Source organism: Podarcis raffonei, chromosome 7, assembly GCF_027172205.1.
Source record: "Podarcis raffonei isolate rPodRaf1 chromosome 7, rPodRaf1.pri, whole genome shotgun sequence".
NCBI classification, from domain to species: domain Eukaryota; kingdom Metazoa; phylum Chordata; class Lepidosauria; order Squamata; family Lacertidae; genus Podarcis; species Podarcis raffonei.
In genome coordinates, this window is record NC_070608.1 from 68,784,853 (window position 1) to 68,801,024 (window position 16,172).

The following is a 16,172-nucleotide window of genomic DNA, read 5'->3' on the forward strand; positions in this document are numbered from 1 at the left end:
CTTTAGAAGCTCATAGGCAAGCAGCAACTTCTCAACCTCAGTTCTGCATTTGCAGAAGTTGCAATCTCGTTCACACTCTGAAATGGAACTTGGGGTAGTCACTAGGCCTCCTTTGCAGGGGTGGACATCTCAGCTTAATGAACTACCCCAAAATCTGGGATCTCCTCCAAACTGGTGCTATAGTTTTGCAGTGAAAACCCCGTGTCTTGCAGCACTCCACAGAGTAACTGATATATCCAAACTGGGTTCATAGTTAAAGTCCCCAAACTCAACAAAGTCTGATTAGTTCCAAACTGGTGCCAAACTTTGGCAAACGTTTTGCAGTGAAAACCCTGCATTTTGCCCTGCCCCACAAATGGAGCAATCACTCCCAAAACCCAACACCATCGGAATCACTCCAAAAATCACCCAGGATTTTAATCAACAGGACCTGAATGAATTACCGACAATAGAAGATTGGAGACTGAAGCTGACTGACTATGCAGAACTGGACAGATTAACTGGGAAAATTAGATATCTTCAAGACCAAAAGTTCATCGAGGACTGGGGGAAATTTGTTGAATATCTGAAAAGAACATGTGATGTGCAAACAACACTGGTGGGATTTCAAGAAGCACTATGAAAGCAGAGATATATTGTTAAAAACAAATAGGAGTGGGAGGGAAGTTTAATGGCAATATAAACAGAGAAATGCGTAAACTGAGAATTATGGATGATTGTCAGAGAAGCCGAAGGAAGTCTAAAAAGAATCAAATTTGTGAAAATTTGGCATAATTGTATATTTGTGTTGGAAAATAATAAAAATTATTTTTTTAAAAAAGAATGAATTAGAGAAGTTTTCCAACCCACCCAAAAAGACTCAAGACAAGAATGGTGGGTAACAGTTTATATTTATATAAACATCTATAAAACCTGCAATAAGAATATTTAAAGCACATTACAGGAGGCCTTTTGTCAGAGTTTCACTTCCTCCATCGTTGAAGCAGGTTTTTTTAGCTAGAACAGAGGACACTGGAATTATCTCCATATGGGATAGATCCACATGTATAAACTTTGTAACTAAGCCTGCCTTCAGGGATCCAACTGTGAACTGATGATGTGAGTAAACTTCTTTTTACAGTGGTACCTTGGGTTAAGAACTTAATTCGTTCTGGAGGTCCGTTCTTAACCTGAAACTGTTCTTAACCTGAGGTATCACTTTAGCTAATGGGGCCTCCCACTGCCGCCGCACGATTTCTGTTCTCATCCTGAAGCAAAGTTCTTAACCCAAGGTACTATTTCTGGGTTAGCAGAGTCTGTAACCTGAAGCGTCTGTAACCTGATGTGATTGTAACCCGAGATACCACTGAATTGATTTTAAATAAGATTGTCGTGTGTTTACTATTTTAAGAGGGATATAAGGGAACTTACCAGGAATCTAATAGTGAGAGGCTTACACAAGCTTGCAACCAGCTATCTGCTGTGCATTTAAAAGGGGAATGTAAACTCCGCTAAGTAAAGGAACTTGCAAACTCAAGTTAGGAAGGATATTAACAAACAATATATCCTCTCCTGCCTCCCTGAACATTCCCACAGCCTTGAGGATTGGGGGGAGGGGGAGTTAGTTGTCTCAGATTCCACAGCAACTGGTTTTCTCTGAATTGGAGTTGTGAGGTTACTTAGTTTACAAGACTGGTGTGATCTTTTTGCAAAGGATCGTTAAAATCCCAATGAAAACAGGAAACAACTGTAGAGTATAGAGGGACCCATCTGGTCCAAAGACATGCACATTTCCAGACTGCAACCTTCTGACTTTTAAGCCTAAAATATGAACTGGAATTTTATATTTATAAGACGTAACAGGTGCTGTCTGTAAGGAGGAACACTAAATCAGAAACGAAGCAGCGTGCATGGGGTGGGTGTGTATTTTGGACATATGTTTCAACAGGACCTGATTTTAAATTAATTTGGTTTGATCTGCAATAATTTGGAAAAATAATAAAAATAATTTGGAAAAAAGAGAATATTGTATGGAGGTCTAATTTAGGTTTGAAATGTAACAACCCAACGTTTCATTGAGAGAAGCAAAGGACCTTTCTATTCCTAGAAGGCAGAATTGGGGATGCAGCCAGATTATATGCATATGATTGACAATTGGTTTGCAGAACGGGGGCCCTTATTTGCAATGTTTTGCAATTAGAAGTTTTGCAATCAATATAATATACATTCTTCTCTGTGATCAGAAATAAGTATCTCTTAAAAGGGGCAGTGAGGACATCTTATATTCTGAACACACTTGGTTGCTTTCTAAAACAATCCCAGAGCAAGATTTGTGTGTAAACTCCTTAAGTGTCACAAATTCTTTGGAGCTTTCGCCTGCCAGAAACGGTTCTTTTTATCCTTATCCACTTATTTATTTCCCCTTTAAAATATTAATCTCTACTTGACACTCAGGGAGCTATCTTCGTGTTGGCAATAGCCGGCTTTTAAAATTAATCATCCTCTTAAAGTCGGCAGATGTTTACAGGAGATTGGTAAAGGTTAAATTGCTCTGTGGAGTTCGGGTTGGGAAACCGGTGATTGTAGCATATTCATCTTGATTTCGTAGCTTGGATAAGATCTGGGGGAACGAGAGCATGTGGTAACCCTATTTAAAGCAATTCAGCTTTCAAGAGAGGGTTTTCGTAGCTTGCTTTTCATTAGATTCGTAATTGGGCTTTCTCTGGCTAACTTGCTATATTGCTTCCCCTTTGTTGTGGATGTTAAATTCCATCTACACAACTAGAATAAATAAACGATACGCTCTTTCTTGGGATTCTTTTTCTTCGCCTTGAAGCCATACGCTCTGCTGTTTTTCTCCTCCATCTCTCCCCAGCCCACCTCAGGCGGTGAGCTGTGTATAACGATTTGGGAGGCTGCTATTATCCCAAGGAGAGCAACTCAAGTGCAAAAGCAAACAGTTCAGAACCTCAGGGTTCTTTACACTTTTGAAACGCCCCCCCCCTTTCCTTTTCTCCCCTATTTCAAAAAATGTATGTTTCCAGCCCTGTTGGGAGTCCAATGTTATTGGAGCACAGCAGAGTCTTTCAAGACTTTTTTAAAAAAAATGTTTTCAGGTGTTTTTTTTATTAACATTATTTCCATACACTCCAAACATTTTTCATATATACAGTACTGGGATTATACAAACCCCTCGGACTTCCCCCATCCCCCCCCCCCCCCCCCGGTTTCCATATGTTACCCTCTTTTCTTGCATAAAAGTAAAGGTACCCCTGACAGTTAAGTCCAGCTGCAGACGACTCTGGGGTTGCGGCACTCATCTCACTTTCCAGGCCAAGGGAGCCAGCGTTTGTCTGCGGACAGTTTTTTCAGGTCATGTGGCCAGCATGACTAAGCCGCTTCTGGCGAAACCAGAGCAGCGCACGGAAATGCCATTTACCTTCCTGCCAGAGTGGTACCTATTTATCTACTTGCACTTGATGTGCTTTCAAACTGCTAGGTGGGCAGGAGCTGGGACCAAACAACAGGAGCTCACCCCGTCGTGGGGATTCGAACTGCCGACCTTCCATTCGGCAAGCCCCAGGGTCTGGGGTTTAGACCACAGCGCCCCACGTGTCCCCCTTTTTTTGCATATAATTATATTTATCCATTCTATTTCCTTATTTACAAATTTAGTGCATTTTATTTCATAAATGTTATATCAGTCCTGCTAATGTTTCTAAATAACTACAGGGGTTTTTAAGGTATTCTACAAATTTTTCCCATTCTTGATTATTATTATTATTTTTTGTCATCTTGGTGTCTGATATTCACGGTCATCTTTGCCATTTCAGCATAGTCCATCATTTTGGTTATCTACTCTTCTTTTGTTGGGACCAACTCTTCCTTCTACATCTGGGCTAACAACATTCTTGCAGCTGTTGTCGCATGTTGTTGTTGTTTAGTCGCTTAGTCGTGTCCGACTCTTCATGACTCCATGGACCAGAGCACGCCAGGCACTTCTGTCTTCCACTGCCTCCCACAGTTTGGTCAAACTCATGTCGCATACATAGTCTTTTTAGGTTTCTTGGTATTTCTTCTCCTGTTAAGCCTAGTCAAAAAGCTTCTGGGTTTTTTTTAGTAAATGTTACTTTCAAGACCTTTCTAGGGTCCAGGAAATACCCGGAATACTGCAGCCACAAGTGGTGTGATGGCCTGGGAATCCGATTCAGAGGCTGAACCGGAGGAATCCCAGCCTGCACAGGAGTCCCCGCCTCCAGGGCCGGCTGAACTGGGGCAGGGCCTTGATTCTGAAGCGCCTGCACCTGTGCCGGATCCTCAGGAGCAGGCACCAGGTGAATCCACTCTGGCTCCAGAGGTGATTGAGGACTCAGTGCCTACAGGTGAGTCTCCCCCTGGGCCCAGTAACCCTTCAGCCTCTCCTGAACTGCAGAGGTTTCTCCCAGGAGGAGTGCTCGCCTTAAGGCCAGGAGAGGCGGGTCTCCTGGGGGCTGGGACCGCCCCCGGCCTCAGAGAAGATAAAGGCCAGTCAGCCCGGTCCCAGGTTGCGGGAGCAACGTCGTTGTTGAGTACCTGTTCCTGCCCGGACCCAGACCTGACCCTCCAGTGTTCCTGTCCCCACCCGGCTTCCTGCTTCGGACCTCGCCCCGCTCCTTGTGAACTGTTTCCAGGCTAGTGACCCAGGACCGGACTTTGACTACACCAACGGTGACCTTCCCCCCGGGACCAGCACAAGCAGTGTCTGAGCAGAAATCTGCGAAACGCCCAGGAAAATCAGGGTGTATGGCAGCCCATGTCGTTTTTGCTGATTTACCTCAGAGATAGCTCCAAAACGTTCAATTTCTTTGCGTTTTTGTAAAAAGAGGAGTCAGTACCGCTCATTTTTTTGTTTTTAGAGGGAGAAGAAAATATACACTAGCTGTGGAAGCACAAATAGTGGTTCTCACAGAGGGCCCAATTAAAAGGAGCACCTTGTTCATGTTAAGTAGGCCAGAATGTCTTGCTTCCATCCATTGTGGTATGGCCACATCTTCACTTGCTCCTAGAATTCCAGGAAAACCATTGTTGCACAAAGATGACTAAAGAGATGACCCAACAAGCCACACACATAAGGCAAAACCTCCAGGGTCACTAGCTAATCTAACTACGACGGCGGGGGTGGGATTCTTTCCCATCTGCAAATGGGATTGGTAGTCAGGCCTTGGAATTTAGTGAATCCCGCCCCCCACCTTGGCAAAATTAAAGATGTACAAATTGGTGTGGCCATAGGAGGGAACGAGATTTGTATGAGAACATGCATTTTATGTCTCATACTTGCCCAGGGGGTTAGGTTTGCCATATTTCAAAAAGTAAAAACATGGACATCCTGAAAATTGAGCTTTTTAAAGGAACCCCCCTCCCAATTGTTGAGCTTATTTTAGACAAACCCCTAAGTTGTTGAGTGTTTCCTTTTTTACAAAAATGCCCAAAAGTCGCAATTTTTCGATTGGCTTGCCTAAGATCCAGGTCAAAGTGTAAGGCAGCTGTTGGGGATGGTACAAAGGGTCAGTAAATGAATTCACTGTGAATACATTGACATTGCCTGATATAATGCACGCTTCAAACAAGAAAATACTGAAATATTGCCCACTGGTGCATGTTATTATTTTTTTTAAAAAAAGAACACCAGCTCTTCAAGCAGAGTACTTTGTAGTTGTTTGTTTCAGGCAGAGTACTTTTGCAAAGCAGTAGCTTTTAGACTAATTACTTAGCGTGCAAATATTCATATGTATCACCATTTGTGTGAGACAGTTAGAAGCTTCATTCTGCCTCTTCTGGTAAAAAACACTGAATTATGCGTCCTTTCAGACACAACTTGCACAAGCTTCATTAAGCAAAGTTAATAGCATCCAAGAAATGTTGGAGGGGATGGAGTTATGCGACACCCCCTCCAAACAAGGAGATAATTAGACAACCTTTAGAAGACATTTGAAGACAGCCCTGTGTAGGAAGTTTTTTAATGTTTAATTACATTTGTATATACGTTGGAAACTGCCCAAAGTGGTTGGGGCAACACAGTCGGATGGGTGGGGTATAAATAATACTATTTATTGTTGCTGTTGTTGTTTAAGAGGATGTCCCTATTTTCATGCGAGAAATTCTGGAGGGTATGGAATGCTTTCAGCAGCTAGTTTAAAATATGACATCACTGAATCAATAAGACTGGATGAATAGAAAAATCCTTGCCAAAAATATATTAAGGTGTGCGTGCAGGAAACTGTTAGGATATTTCCGTTCCACCTTAAAAGGGAGCAGGCTGTGAGTCACAGAGTCTGCGTATTTCGTTTTCACAGGATGTTTCTGTTGTGTCTTTGCTTTCGTTTCTCTCTTGTTGCCTGAGCATACCGAAGCAGGCAGTCATGTTTTTTCTTTGTTCTGACCAACGCTGAATAAACTTGTAAATATGCTCTCCTGCTGTGCATCTCTCGCTGTGTGAATTCTGCTGATAGAGTGTGCACCAGCCCAAGAATGTGGCAAGATATTTCTGAGGCTTCGTGTCGCTAATTGCTGATACTGCGTGTCTACGGGAGATCGATGGATTGTCCGGCAGCCGGCTTGGGGGCTATGATGGACTTTGCCTCCCTGGCAGTATCCCAACAGAAACTTCAAGTCAAGAAAGTTTTCAAAAGGAAGTGGGAGCCGATTGAGCTGTTTGTTTGCCAATAGCTTGGCTCTGTTCCTTGAGCCCCTGCCTATCTCCCCAAGCCAGGAAGGCTGTAGCTAGGACCAGGGGCAAGAGCTATTGCTTCAGGAATAAAACTCAAGACTAAAAGCTTACATAAGATGCTCCACCCTTGTCCTTAATCAGATCCTGAACCAAGCAGATGCTTCAACATACTGCAATTGTTTTTAACCAACACTTTTCAAACCAATGCTTTTCACTTTTGCATTTCCTACCTCCCCAACAATATTTTATGTAATTGCAATTTTATTATTTTATTTTCAAATTGCCTAGTAATGAAGACTGGATCTGGATTCATTTTAAAAAACACCTTTTAACCGCACCCTCTAGTAGCCACAGGCCTAAAATAACTTCTTTTCAGAATCAATTACCCCCCCCCCTTGTGCACACTAAACTGGGGAGGAAGCTGAACTGAACCTAAGTGGTACTTATGCATCTAAATTAACATGCAATGATCAGGCCCGACTGAAACTGGCTGATGCCTTGGAACTGAACTGATTTCAGAGAATCACTGAATTGTAGAGCTGGAAAGGACCACAAGGGTCATCTCATCCAACCCCCTTCAATGATTTGATTTGGGGTGGGGTGTCAAATTATTGAGCTTGGTGGCTTTTTTATTTTTATGGATTTTAAAATAAAAAAATGACACACACACCCTTGCCATACATCCGGGTTTTTGCTGGACATTTTGCCAATTCAGCAGAAATCTGCCCGGATGCCAATCTGCTGCCCGAATCTTGGTAGTGTCCAGGAAAATCCAGATGTATGGCAGCCCTATTCTATATCCTCACGACAGCCATGCGAGCAAGGTTAGGCTGAGAGCTGGTGGCTGACTAATGCAGGAAGTCTGCAAAAAGTGAGTTCAAAATGTGACGCTGCAAATGCTGAAAGAATCTGTTGTCGTTAGCAAACTGCCTTTTGTGTTTTCCTATAAAATAGTGGAATGCAGCAATCAAGACTCTTATCTACCTTTCATGGTTGGCTCCACCCTGGCTCTGAACACTTGGATCTCTCCATGTACCGATCCAAGTTTCTTTCTGCCTACTCACCTTAAAGATGTATCTGGGCTGCAAAGAGTGATCCCATGTAAACCTGGAGGCATTAGGAGCAAAGATTTTACCATGGCTCAGCGATAGATCCCTTCTCTTATACTCCTAGAGTCAATCAGCCATGAGAGATTGGTTTATTCATCATTCATTTATTGCAAATTCATTATTCACAGCTCAATAGCTCTCAAAGGGTGTTCCCACAAGAGAAAAATGTGATAGAATATGAAAAACTACAAGCCCTAAAAAACCATCCCTACAAACTCTGAAAACTATTAACAAGAACAACAAAATCAACAAATTGTGGTCCCTCCATCGCTGCCACACAACACTTGGATTCAGCCTGGAGATTCATATCTCGTCTCATGTTGCAACTAAGTTGTGGCTACAGGTGATGGCTTTAATATGGAAAGTGAGTCGTCTTGGGTCATTCTCTCCTTTTATGGTTTGGAGGTTACCTCCTCTGAATCTATGGTGTGGGTCAGTCAGCTCCGGAGAGACAATGACCTGCAGTAGAGATGAGAAAAGGCAAAGTCACACGCCTTTTGCGTTGCCAAAAATGCACACCAGATAATGGGTACAACACAGAAGCAGAAGCAAGCCAAAGTAAGGATGCCATGAGATGACCTTCTTGCAACTCAGGTGGAGTGAGATGCTCATCTCCAATCTCATCCCAGAGGACATCACTGGGACCTGCAACCTAGTAGGCATTGGGTTGAAAGGCAACATTAAGGAAGAGGATAGGAAATGCCACCTGAGTCTCCCTGGGACCATGTTAGTTGAGAGCCTCTTGGGGCTAGAAAGAGGAACGTTGAGTTTTCCAAATTAATAAATACATGTGAGAGATGTACCTTCAGATTGAAGAGTCTGGCCGCCTTTGTCAGCAGTGAACAGGTCTTGCTGGCTGCCTGATTCCTGCCATTCATGTTTTCAATGGAAATATAACTTCTCGGTTCCTGTGAGAGGGAGAACCAGTTCAGAATCAGATTTTTTTTAAAAAAAAAACCCCACGAAATTTAAAAATCACATATTAAAAAGCAGCCTATGGAAATGCTGCCCGGCCACTGATTGATGTGACATTGGGGAATATTCCCTCCCACAAAATAAAGAAAATGGAAGTATTTGCAGCATTCAGCACAATCTTTTTTTTTTTTTTTAAGAGGAGCAGAATGCTGGACAGCAGAGGAATTGTGATGGAGTCTCATTTGGAGACAAAGTGATTGACAGGCAGTTGGAGTGCACCTGTCGGAATGCTGGTTTTGAGCCTAATTTAGGCTGGAGGTTTGGAGAAAGGACCTTGTGGGTGCCAGAAAAGGCCTCTGCAGGTACAGGTGAGCCCAAAGGTGCCACACTGACGCTCAGTGTTGGACTTCCACTTCAAAAGCAGCGAGGAAGGTAGCGGCAATACCTTTTCTCTGACAGGCTTGATGCCTTTGAGGGTTGACTTGTTCTTGGGTTCCATCGGAAGAAAAGGAACGGCGTATTGGCTGCTCAACCGGTCACAGGGTGGGCGGCTGTTGCAGACCGTAGCTCCAAACACCTTTCCCCCCTAGGAGCAACGCCTGGGGTTAGGCGGTCAGCCGTTGGGGAACTCCTAGGCTGGCAACAGAGGAAAGCTTGCCAACTCTTTATCCTCGCCAACTCTTTATCCTGCATCCTGTCCAACCTACACCAGGAATCAATAAAGTTGTGGCCAGTTTTTTAAAATCTCGGAACATTGTCCAGTAGGTTTGACTTCTTGCTCCCAGAGAGCAGGGGTTCACTGCGAGCGGGTCCACAATGGAAAGTCCCTGTTGATGAAACAACAGGAAAGGGCAGAAGTAAAAAAAGAGAGAAATGATTGTCTCCCTTCTTTGAAAGAGGTGCCATGGAAGTCTCCTCAAAGGAGAGATCGACTTCCTTCTTAACCCATTAGCCAGGTTCTCACTGGCCTCGGAACAATTCCCTGCCAGTATGGATCGTTTGCTCACCTTAAGAATAAGAGCGAGTCCCATCTGTCCTCAGAACACTGGGTTGCTCGAAAAAACACAAGGATTTTCCTCTCCTCCGTCTTCCAGGCCAGTAGGACTTTGCACCAAGAACATCTTTCTCAAAAGGCCCTGGAAACTTGCAGACACCTTGCTTTGAACTGCTCCACAAAGGAAAAGATGAGGCACTTTGCTTGAAGCATAATAATAATCAGCTTTATAAGGTAATCTTTTGATAATAATAATAAGAATATGTTACCCACAACATAAAACCACCATATAAAATATAAAAACACACTATATAAAAACACATTATACATAATAAAACAAAACCAACCCATGATTGGAGAGAGAATGTCCTCTGTGGTGCTAAATCTTCATGGATAGTGGCAGAATCACAAAGGAATCCTACTTACGTTTTAAAAGATACAGTGGCTTTCTGCATCTCCCCCCCCCCTTACCAACACAATAACTGCCTAACGCTTTAATTCTGACTGACAAAGTAACCCCCTAAGAAAATGGTTTACTAACTCAATAACTCTCTCACCTTATTCCCCTCTTGCCCAAGATGTCTGGCAAGTCACCCAGCAAGGGGACGTGTCACAATGGAGCACATGTCGCAGTGACTTTAGCAACCTTCCTCAACAATGAGCTCTGGCAACTGGGTGGAATCTACACACCTATTAAAAAAAACACAACGTTGTGAAAATGTTTTTTTTTAAAAAAAGTTTTTTTTTTGGGGGGGGAAATACATTGAATTTGCCATAGCTCATCATTGCCATCTACTGTCACACTTGTACACTGCACTTTACAGCACCTTTTATTTGAAGCTGGATAAGAGTCGGCCATGACTGGACCTAATGGTCGGGGTCCCTTTACCTTTAAGCTGAGTCCAGGGTCTGAAGGAGGAGAAAGAAACGATTACGTATTTTGTGCATTTATCTTGTATTTATGCCACAAACCGCCCTGAGATATTTGGATGAAGGGCAATATTGTATACAAATTAAATAAAGAACAACTGTAATAAAATAATCATTGGTTTTAATATTTCCGGACATGGCTTGGGTGGAGTAAATTTATTTTCACCAGTCTGGGAATCAACAGGGTCAGGTTGGCTGGAGGTTTGAATCAGTGAAGAATGGGGAGTTGCGAGACGGCTGGGAATGCTGGCCAATGTTGGAGATGTGAGGCAAAGAGCAGAAAAAGCTGAGGGGAAGGAAAGCCGAGGCCTGAATATTAAGTTATCCTTCCCAGTGAGAAAACTATACTGGTGAAAGTCAGAAAAGGGGAGTTGGTGGCTGGGTTAGGCCAGGAAGCTGCCCTATGTGAGGCCATATTGGAAAAAGATGTCAGAAAAGCAGGGGGCGAGGGTTACAATCAGTCAGAAATACAGCTGGTGGAGCTTTTGGGTCAGAAATGAATAGCACCTAGTACTTAAAACTGGGTGTGACAGTTTTTCCAGGTCATGTGGCCAGCATGACTAAACCGCTTCTGGCTAAACCAGAGCAGCGGACGGAAATGCCGTTTACCTTCCTGCCAGAGCGGTACCTATTTATCTACTTGTGCTGGCGTGCTTTCAAACTGCTAGGTTGGCAGGAGCTGGGACCGAACAACAGGAGCTCACTCTGTCGCAGGGATTCAAACAGCTGACCTTCTGATTGGCAAGCCCAAGAGGCTCTGTGGTTTAGACCACAGGGGATTCTCAAATTGCTAGTAAGTTTTACACAAATTAACTGTCTCCGGGGTGCACAGCAGCACAACACAACATACCTGCTGCCCTCACAGTTAAGACTGTTCAACTACCGGTAAGTGCAGAGTTGCGATATTTCAAAAGTAAAAACCAGGAAACCACCAAAATTGTTGAAACCCCAAAGTTGTGGAGTACCCACCCCACCCAAAAAAACCCCAAAATAAAAAACGTGATCCAGATTCCCAACGCCTTTTATAACACAATTACACATATATCTATTCAGAAGTTCAATGGGACTTACAGCCTTTCCTGTGTTGTTGAAGCAAAGTTTACAGATGGCCTGGAATACAGCCATGCTGAGAAATACTGGACAAAATGTCAGGAATTTTGAATATGCAGAAAATCAGTGCAAGTGCATTAAGGCACTCCCTTAATTGAAGGTCAGTTTCAAATCAGCTAAATGGAGTTTGTGCTTCTCACACCTTCCCATCAATGCCTAAATTTCTTACAAACTTATTTCTAACTGCCATAATTGCCTAAACAAAAGCTTGAGCATTGCTACTGCTGTTATAAGGAAAGCTCATGGAAACTGAGATTTGATGCAATAAGAGAGCCAACAAGTGTTTGCAATACAACTTTTTCATTACAGCTGCCTCACTGCAATCAGCCCTCACACAACTCTTAAGAATTCAATTTATAGCTATTTTCTTCCAGTAATAAGCAAACAATACTCTTCAAACAGACATCCTAGGTGTACAAACAAAAGCAAGGGAGAAGAGCTATTGTTTAGGGTTTTTTGTTGATGTCAGGGTGGATAAAAGTCAGTGATTTTTATTTTAAAAAAATCAATTTTTATTTTATTTAAATCAGATTTTTTATTTTATTTAAATCGGATTTTTAAAATAAAATGCTTCTGGAGGAAAAATCTTTCTAAAGATAGTTTTCTATTTAAGTTACATTATAGTCCAAAGGCTATTCATCAGGAAATAAAGATTTGTTTTAAGTTTTTTATTTGTGCTAAAACTCAAGTCTAAGTTTTGTTTGTGTTTTATAAAAATTAGCAACACTAGTTAACAAACATGGATACATATGCTATTACGTTACTGTTTTAGTTAAATATATTCTTTAAATTGTTATTAAGGAAATGATTATTTTTCTCCTTCCAATAAAGTACAGCAGAAAAGTTGTCCAAATATAAAGAGTTAACTTATTAAACCTCACAATAATTTCATAATTATCTGTCTATGTAATTCTAATAGTATAACCAAATAAGTAATTTTTGATATAGCTGTAAAAACTACTCTGAAAATTTATTATTCCAAAAACAATACCTTCCTCTGCTTGTAAATATTAAGATTATACCAGCAAGACGGAGTCTCTGTAAAAAAAATAAAAATAAAAATAAATAAAAAAATCAAGTCTTACTGACTAGTGATTTAAATTGATTGATTTAAATCAAATCCACACTGGTTGCCGTTATTATTAATTTTTTGTATCTGTATTTTTAAATGTGGAAATCATTTCAAACACATTTTTCGATGTGTTTTGTTTAGGACTACTTTTGTTATGTTTGCGATTGTGTAAATCATTTCCTCTTGCAAGCCACCTTGAGCATGGTTTGAGCTCTGGAAAAGCAGCATACAAATGAAGCGAGGATAAGAGGAAGGGTTGAACTAAGTTTTGACCAGGCATAAGATTCCCCCCCACCCCTCTTTTCAAAACCCAGTCCTGATTTCCCCTCAACGCCATCTGCTTTTCACAATGAAGGCTGCAATTCTAACCCCATTTACCTGCGAGTCAGCTTCACTGAACGCAATAGGAATTACTTCTGAGTAGGCACGCTTAGGATTGCAGTGTAAAATACCACAACCCTTCCACGAAATTGCACCCCCACCCTTCTGCCCATAGCTGTCAACGTTTCCCTTTTTTAAGGGAAATTCCCTTATTCCGAATTGGATTCCTCCCAAGAAAAGGGAAAAGTTGACAGCTATGCTTCTGCCTGTTGCCTAAGTCCCAGCTCCTTGGGGCCCTAGGTGCCCGAGCACCCACAAAATTTCCCATAAAGTGCTCCCACAAATTTGGGTGCCAGGGCCAATGCACGCTGCATGGCACCCACAGCCCTGGGTTGTGGGGCTAAGCTGGCAGAAACCAAACAGGGCATGCACCCATTATTCCCCCCCCCCCGACATATTCAAAGAAAATATTTAAACACACACAAAGTCTAGGGCCCAAACCTGGTCAGGACAATACTCACACTGTCCCCTAGGATTCACAGCCCACATTTTGCTTCCCTCTAACAATGATACGTCTCAAAACAGAACAAAAAAGCAAGATGCATTAGGCCTGCAAAGAGTCCTGGCTGCAGCAAGATGGCTGCCTACCTTGTTGGGAGAATTTGCTGCCCAGGTTAGAAACAACATGGCTCATTCCTGCAGCCTGCACTGTGGTTGGCTGTAAGCAGCCTTCGTTCCTTTGTCAGTGCAACTTGGACTACACTGGCAGGAGGCCACAAGAGAGGAATCAAAACTGCCTGTTAAAAGACACCTGCCCCTCCTTTAGCAAAATGCTAAATTATCCCGGCGGCCATTTTAAGTGACATTTGATTTTCTAAACTTTTAATGGATTCTTTCATACCCACCAACCTTTCTCTGGTGAAAACAGGGACGTCCCATTCCATAATGATGATTTTACTCTTTCTATCCCACACGTCTGGCTGGGCTGCTCTAGCTACTTTGCGCAGCTTGCAACATGTAAGGAAAACATCATAAAACATTAAATATTTGTTTTCAAAACCCTTTCCCTATACAGGATTGCCTACAGATGGATGGAGGTCAGATAAATCCTCCTACCTCTCTCCAGTGAAAACAGGGAAGCCCCATTCCATAATGATAATTTGACTATTTATACCCCACACATCTTGCTGGGTTGCCCCAGCCACTTTGGGCAACTTCCAACATATATAAAAACATAATAAAACATTGAAACAAAACTTCCCAATACATGATTGCCTTCAGACGGCTCGGGGGTTGGATAACTCCATACCCTCCAACGTTTCTCCAAGGAAAATAGGGACATCCTAAGGAAAAGTGGGACATTACAAGATCAAATAAGAAACCAGGAAGGCTTCTCCTCACTGTGCCAACTCAGGGAATCTAGGCAGATTTCCATCTTTTTCTCTTTGCAGAACATTGATGTTCTTTTTTTAGAGCAGAATATAACTGGGGTTGCCATATTTCAAAAAGTGAAATTCCAGCAACAACAGAAAAGTTAGTGAGCTGCTTGGGGGGGGGGAGTTGTTTAGCTTTTCAAAGTTTTGTCCAAAGGTGGGTTTTTTTTTATTTCTGCAAAATCGAAAAGAAATTGGACGCAAAAACGACACTGCCAAAAATGGGCTGCCATACATCCAGATTTTGCCCATTTCTGACCAGACGCTGCTTGCGGCTGCAGTATTTACAATACGCCCAGGGAATTCTCAACGTATCCCAATCATAACTCCGTTTAGGATATTCCACCATTCTTACGCAGAGTTTCTTTTCTTTCAGCAAAGTAAGCGGCTCACGTAAATGCCAAACAAAGCTTGAGTAATAAAGTAAATGGTCATGCCATAACATACTGTCTCAGAGATGGTTGAACAACACCATGAGGCAAGAACGAGGCAAGAAGCAAGAATGACAGTTGGTCTCTCTAACTGAATTTAACTGCACAGCTGCAGCAGTTACTCCATTCATTCCAATGGGGCCTGCCTGCAACTCCAGCACAAAGTCCCATTGGAATGAATGGAGGACATACGCTAAGGTTACCAGACTTCACATGTATGTAGTGAACAATAAGTGTCTCCGGATTCATTGAAAAAAATCTGGTAACCTTAACGTACGTGCAAGTGAGCTGTTCCATAGATCACCTCTAGAGCAGAGTTCACAACTCAAGCTTTGAGAAGAATACATGGTTAAAACCTTGCTGCAACTCATACATTAAGAAGTACAAGAAGTACAATGTCTGGATACTTTACATAGCCCTTAATAAATATATACTGTATCGTATTTACTCGAGTCTAATACGCCATCAAATCTAATTTACACCCTAATTTTTGCAACGTGATTTGGCCAAAAAAAGAGAGAGATGCGCATTAGACTCTAGTAAATACAGGTACATTACCTTTACTGCTTAGTAAGAATTAAAATTTGGGAAATGAAAAAGCAATGGTGTGTGGGGGGTGCCGTGACAAGAACTACTCTGCAAATTTGGATAGTTCATTTGCACTCAGAACACATTATTAATCGAACTAATAAACAGAAATGAGTCAGCGTCTGAAAACACAGTAAGATGTTTATTAGAGTGAAAATACATAGAGCGAGAAAAAGCGATGCAGCCCTTTTTATAATGCGGTGAGTCAAGGTCAGTTTGTTTAAGGCCGTAAATCAGAGTACTTTTTGAATGGAAAGATATGTTTTGACTAATCTAGGAGGATGTTTTAAGAGAAGAGCCAGAAATAGAAATGTGCAGGTCAAGAGCAAAGGCAAAAAGGATCGTGTTTCCTAGGGTAGGTATTAAATGGCTGGCTGAGACTGACTCCCAGCTATATCTGAAGGGCCAGAGGATGCCTGGTTTTAATTTCTCCAGTTAGTATTGAGAAATAATTACCCCAGTTAGTAATGCAAAATGCATAGGAGTTTCGGTATCTTAAGGCTGCAGCTTTAAGCACAGTAAAAAGGAAGTGAATAGTTTTGAATGTAGTGAGATTTGCTTCTGAGTAAATATGCCCAGGCGTT

General features: G+C 42.1%; 1 long non-coding RNA gene across 1 annotated transcript; it reads right to left on the minus strand.

The window, feature by feature from the left end:
• Positions 1–8,198: 8,198 nt before the first annotated feature.
• On the minus strand, positions 8,199–14,105 carry LOC128417874 (uncharacterized). Its single transcript, XR_008331576.1, has 8 exons — positions 13,658–14,105; positions 12,735–12,781; positions 11,705–11,759; positions 10,261–10,393; positions 9,717–9,906; positions 9,155–9,536; positions 8,598–8,702; positions 8,199–8,253 (listed from the first exon to the last, which is right to left on the minus strand). It is a non-coding gene; the product is annotated as an uncharacterized LOC128417874 (long non-coding RNA).
• Between the last annotated feature and the right edge of the window lie 2,067 nt (positions 14,106–16,172).